The sequence below is a fragment of the Mus caroli genome, chromosome 13, assembly GCF_900094665.2.
Source record: "Mus caroli chromosome 13, CAROLI_EIJ_v1.1, whole genome shotgun sequence".
Lineage (NCBI taxonomy): Eukaryota > Metazoa > Chordata > Mammalia > Rodentia > Muridae > Mus > Mus caroli.
The window spans coordinates 104,501,593-104,508,655 of record NC_034582.1 but is presented as its reverse complement, the minus strand read 5'-3'; positions in this window follow the sequence as shown (position 1 = coordinate 104,508,655).

The following is a 7,063-nucleotide window of genomic DNA, read 5'->3' as shown; positions in this document are numbered from 1 at the left end:
TTTATAATAGACAGAGATGATGACTGAACCAAAGACTTGGGCCAATGTCATCATTTAGGTTCTTAGTGTAACTTTTGTATTATATATAATATATAATTTATAATATAGCTAACATATAATATATGTGACATGTAACATGTGACACATGACATAATATTAATATATAATGTATAATATATAACATATAATAAATTAATATATAATATATAATTAATATATAACATACAACATACAACATAATATAACACATAACATATAACATAACACAAACACATAACATATAAAACACAACATATAACATATATAACATATAACACATAACAACATATAACGTATAACATATAACATATAATGTAATATGTAATATGTTATATGCAATGTATGATAATTGCATATTTAAAATTATAATATATACATTTTAATTCTATTAGTACAATTATAATGTACTATATATAATTACAATACATATGTATATATGTGCACATATAATATATGTATATCATATACATTGTATACATTAGATATAGATTTACTATATAATATTTACAATATTATGTATATTGCATATATACATACATAAGATAATATAATATCCTTATAATACATATGATGCATATTATATATACATGTATAATATGATCATCAATATATACAATATATGATTATGTAATAGATCATATGTTATATATAAAATATGTTATAGTATAATAATATTATAATTATATGTAATAAAGAATAAATACTGTATAATGTATGATATATGACATACATAATATATGGTAACATATAATAGAATACATATGCATATAATATAGCACATATTATATATATGTACATATACATATATATCTTTGATATATATTTTATAAATGACAAACATGTTTAATTATGTCTTCTTTCTGAATATAAATATGCTAAAAGCAATTTGGAACATAAAAGGCACACAGAAAAACAGAGCAAAATATCCTTGGAGCTGAGTGGATGTTTGCTTTGGCTTCTCTATGTTGTTTTCAGCTCTGAGACTCTTCCTGCATAGCTGGGGTAAAAGGGCCCCTTACCCTTGGACTTTTAGGCCCTGTGTTCTCAAGTTGACCCTGCTCCTGGCTCTGGTTTACAGTCTGCATTTCACCGCAGCTGTCTGTCTCTTCAGTGTTTTGGTGCCAGCCAATGAAATGACTCTTCTCTAGTTATTAGACATTCCTTATACTCTGACCCCGTGGGCTCTCTCTTCTCATTTGGCTCTTACCTGTCATTTGACAAATTACTTCTTTCTTTCTCTCTGTCTTTCTCTCCTCCCTCCTCCCCTCCTCTCCGTATCTCCTTGAAGACCTTCTTTTTCTCATGAGAAATAGCACCAATGAAATCCTTTCCTCCTTTCTAACTTAACTTTTTGATTTTCACATCATTTGCCTCATTTCTCAGATTCATTAAAACAAACCATCAAACAAAATAGTTACTTTAGTTAACAAAAGAAGTAGCAAATGCCTTAGAAAGACTAAAGACTAGAACCTCAAAACAACAAGCTCGGGTTCTGTGCTCGACCCTCAAATGATGAAGCCTGTCACTGCCCCCCTGTTGGAAAACCAAGATCTGCATAAGACATTTTGGTTAATCTTGTACAAGATGTTGTACTCAATCCTGGCCATTCGGAGAATTCATTCTGAGTTTATTCTGGGAGCAGATCAGAATGAAGAATGGACTCTTTAGCATTTTCTGTCCTAGGAATATCATCAACGACATGTTTTCCTATTTTTCTTTTCCCCACCTTATCATTGAGGGTTCTCCTTCCTGACAGTCATCCTGTCTTCCAAAGAGCTCTATGGACTCTGCATTTCAGTTTTGCTTTTGTTGTTGAGCGCCTCTCCTCCCCTCCCAGCTGGATGCAAGTAAGTTCTGTAGGACAGGAATATTTGTTCACTTCTGTGTCTTGTACTTTGCCTCATTTCTACCAACTGTGGCGTATACACAGTGAATAAATGGGGGAAACAATGCCTAAAACAATGGTAAAGCATCAGAATCAAAGTGAGCAAGGTGATCTTTTTTTTTTAATATTTTTTTATTACGTATTTTCCTCAATTATATTTCCAATGCTATCCTAAAAGTCCCCCATACCCTCCCCCCACTCCCCTACCCACCCATTCCCACTTTTTGGCCCTGGCGTTCCCCTGTACTGGGGCATATAAAGTGAGCAAGGTGATCTTATTACTACCATAAAACAGATGGAAGAGTCAGGCTGCCTCGGGGTCAGGTGACTTGGCCGAGGTCTCCAGATTGAAAGTGCCCATGTCTGTGGGAAGCACCAAAACTCTACAACAGATGAAAACATGCAGCGGTGTATATAGCTCATGGAATTCACTTTATAACTTTGTCTGTAGATCCAGATGTTTGTTGAAAAAAAAAAAACCCATGGTCTAAGACTCCAGTATATGCAAATTGCTTTTAGATCCTTCAGTCAAATGTCAGCCATGAGCAACCGGAGCACATGCTCTGTGAATTAGGCTAGTATCTGCCTGCCTGCCCAGACCTCACAGGCTTGTCAGCAAGTACTCTGCCTTGCTCATCCCAGAGCTTCCCGGTGGCGTCTGTTCCTGGGAACTTGGCAGACAGTCTCCCCATGGGAGCCAACTTGATTTGATTTCACCCTGCTGACTGAAGCTCCATGGCCTGTTCAGCCTGTTTAATGGGGTTGCTGTTGTCTATCTGTTCCATCGCTACAGTCTGCCTGCCTGTACTTTGGGTGTGGACAGTCGCTTTTGTTTTGTTTTAACTGGTGTTATTAATGTCCCTAGTAGGCTTTTTGGTTTTGAGCTAGAGTCAGTTTCATCATAACGGGGTGTGTGTGTGTGTGTGTGTGTGTGTGTGTGTGTGTGTCACTGTGTCCTGAAGTGTTAATTCGATCTCTATGTTAACTGTTCAGGGGTCACTTGTCTCTTTGCCTTGAAGAAGATTTCTGGTACGCCTGATTATATTTTATCACCTTTTGAACACAAATCTGAACACAGTGCAGTTTCAATCCTATAGTTCTTTCTAGTTTAAAGAACTAGTTAGTTTAGTATTTTGAAAATCAGGGGAACAGAGGAGAGACAAAATTAGTAGGCAAGCTTCTATATTACGAATAACAAATCCCCTTTCTTTTAGAAGTATGCATCCCGCTTATTTTATGACAGCAAAGCGGAGTCTGAGATCATTTTACTATGCACAGCAGTATCTGTGATTACTTTCTGGAGATGGGAAAGCCTGATAGAGCTGTAAAGTAAATGAAACTTAATGTCAAAAGGATGGAGCCACAGGGATTCTGCAAATTTCCAAGAAACAGGCCAGTGGAAAATGTTAATCTTGGAAATACTTTGCAAAAATGATGATACCTAAGAAAATTGCAGTGAATCACAAATGATACGTATGGTATACGTTCTCTAGTTCTTTGTTATGGTAGGGTTACACATACACTTATATGCAGATATTCACAAAATGATCCATACACATCAGTGGTTCTTAACCTGTCAGCCATGACTACTTTAGGGTAGGGGTCAAATGATCCTTTCACAGGGGCCACTTAAAACCACTGGGAAACACAGATATTTACATTACAATTCATAGTAGTAGAAAAATTACCATTATAAAATAGCAACAAAAATTATTTTATTGGTGGAAGTTAGCAAAACATGAGAAACTACATCAAAGGGTCATATCGTTAGGAAGGCTGAGAACTACTGCATGTCTTCTGGGCACAATTCCATTTCTCCTTTTTATAAGCAAGTGGACACTGAACAGCTATGATCATACCTTCAGGGTCAAGCCTTGGTCTACCCATTGCTTCTTCCTTGCTTTGGTTTGTTATTATGGAGTTGATAGTCTCTACTGCAGCAACCTTATAGAGTTGTGGGGAACGCAAATAAGATGGTACATTTGAAAACTGAGAAATATGGATCTTGTGTCAATCAAGAGATCATGGTTGCAGTCATAGTTTGGTCAATGTAGGATGGAGGGAGAGGAATTTAGTCCCGTCTCTTCAGCATCCAGGACAATGTCTGGAATGCCTAGCCATTACCATTTCTTTCTTTTTAGGGGGGAACGGTGGAGTCTTTCTGTAAGTAAGAGTCACAAAATAGAGAAAAAACAACAACCAGAAATCAAGATACTATTTTGGTAACTTTGAGAAGCCCCCAACCATCTCATTTTCTAAGACCGTACTTGAATATTGCCTAAGTGAGGCTTACTGTGTTGTTGCTCTTGAGTCTGAAAGCTCCACAGTCCTGAAGCAGGTGAGTAAGAAGGGCGGGCTGACCTTCCTGAGAGAAAACAGGAAGACCGAGCAAGGCTGGCTCTAGCAGTGAGAGATAGAGGTAATCCCGGGGGCTCCCCGGCCTGAGATGCTTCCCAGAGGCAGGAAGATTTGGTGGGCTCCAACTCTAGGGAGCCATAGTCACTCCAGTAGCTTTGTTCAATCCAGGACCTGAACTCAGATAAGTAAATTAATAGTTTCTTTTCTATTGGCATTAAAAGCAAGAAATAGTGTGTGGAAGGACAGACAGAGAAGTAGAAAAAGGGACAGTGCCATAACTTCCTTCTTTAATTGTGCCTGCTTAAGGAAGACACCCCAAAGGGCATAGGAGTAAAGAATAAAGACAATCTTGGTAGTATGGACATTCTCAGGACTGCAGAGAAACCACTGATATGTGATTGCAAAGGTAATGCATTGCAAGGAGCTTAGTGCCATAACTGTGATATGACTTTGGCCAATTTGAAAATCCAGAAAGAAAATAGAGATGTGTTCCCTGTATAGAAAAGTGTTGAGAGCATATTTTCCCACCATCTTTTTGTTAAGGATGACACACCTAAGAAATCTCACTAGTCATTGCCTAGGTACTACATTCACTGTACTGTGGTTTTTACTCCATACATGAAGAGACCACATCACAGGAAACCGTTCCAATGGGACGTCTCTATGAGAATGGAGTCTATGAGAGCAGTATGGGTATTTTGGAGTCTATGAGAGCAGTATGGGTATTTTGTTTCTTATCATTTTTTCTAAGTTCTCAGAGAGAAGATGAGGAAATAAAACTAGGGATTAAAGAGCATCTTCCTAAGAGTTGAAAGGCTGCATGTTGCAGATTTTCTATTAAAACTAGGCAGAGTGTTATTATTCATAGCATGGCTTCATCCTGCTGGTTTTCATTTCTTTAGAATTTAGGTTGAAGCTCTGCACACAATAGTGACCAGTGAATAAAATGAGCCATTCAACTGTTTATGATTCAAAATCACACCCTCACCTCTCCTTTTATTCATTACATTTTTTTTGAGAGGAGCATGTGTCATTAAAGTTATTACAATTTAGCCACTTGGAGAAACTTCTATCATTTTTATGCCTTTTTTCTACTCTCTAAGCACAAATGAAATTACACTTCGGTAGGAAGGATGTCAGCAAATTGGATGAAAAGTTGAATGCTTTAATCATGTGTATGTTAGGCAGTGTGATGGTTCAATCTTGGTTGTCATCTTGATTGGTTAAGAGACATCTGGGAGATTTAGACTGCACACCTCTGGCAGTGTCTATTAGGACACTTCTAGAAGTGAGTAGATCATGGGAGCTCTGACCCAATCAATGACTTGATCCACTGATTCATTCAAAATTTGAATAAACTGCTGGAATGTGATAGTCCTGTGAAAAGTGGGGACTGGTTAGAGGAAGTTGTCACTAAAGTTGTGACTTTGGAGGGTACTCTTGCTCTGGCCCCCTCCAGTTGCTTCTTTTGTTTCCCGCTGTTGAGTGTTGAGCAATGTTTTCATGCTGTGCTATTCCTTCCTTCGTGGTGTTCTGCAATGGGTTAAGACCTGAGAAACCGTGAGTCTGGGTATTTGGTTGTACTAGAGCTGGGAGGCCATGTTCGTGGTCTGTGCTATCATCAGAAACCATGTGGGGAAGCCCATGATCTCTGCTCTCACTGACTGTAAGAAGCAAGGCAGTCACTTTGGCAGTGAAATTGATGACCACAGATGCATAATTGAGAAAAAGGAACATGGAAGGTTTCTGTGACAAGCCTGATCCCCCACTTCAGCCCTCCCCCAAAGTAGCAGCTTGAATAGGAAGCTATCGAAGAGAACTCTTTAAAAAGTGTGAAGTGTACCTTGTATAAGTGATGGCTCCTATGGGGCTGTGGGAGGGGAACTATTCAATTCTATTTAAGGGGCAGGGCACTAAAGGTTTGACTCTGCTCCAGTGAATATATACATAATATAAATTGTACTTATGTTTCTTTTCTTTGATTTCAATTTTATTTATTTACTTTTTGGTGGGGATATCACAAGGATGGGGGTGGGACATGGGCTGGGAAACGAGTGTGATTGAGTACATGATGTGAAATTCCCAAAGAATCACTAGAAATATGTTGGAAAAATTATTTTCCCTGCTGGATATGGTAGTATGTGTCTACATCTATGCACTAGGGAAAGCAAGGCAGGAGGATTATGAATTCAAGCCTAACCTGTACTATACAATGAAGTTTTTTCTTAATTTTGACAGCAACAGGAACAACATTGTTTTTTATTTTTGCAGGAAACCATATAATGGCTTCAATATGTTTGCTTAACAGAAAAGCATAAATCAGCTGGAAAGAATGTAATGCTCATACTGCCAGAAGGCTGATTTATGCTTCCTCTGTTTGCATGTGCTTAGCTTCAGTTCTCCACACTTACGCAGTTCAGGACCCCATGCCTAGGGAATGGTGTTACCCACAGAGGTCTGAGTTTCCTCCCATCAATTAAGACAATCAAAACACCGAGTTGGACAGGCCAACTTAATGTAGATAATTCTTCACTGAGGTTTTCTTCCTGGGTGATTCTAGGTGGTGAAAGTTGACAGTTGAAACTAAGCATGACAGTGGTGGAACCCTACCATGTTCATAACTGAGCTTGAAGGACAGATGGCAGGAGGTAGAGTGCGTCTCTCCTACAAAAGCCAACATTATTGAGGCATAATTTACAGAAAGCAAAATGAACGCATTCTAAATACATAACAATGAGTTTTAGCTAATATCTATGCACGTTTAACTGCCACTCCAGTCAA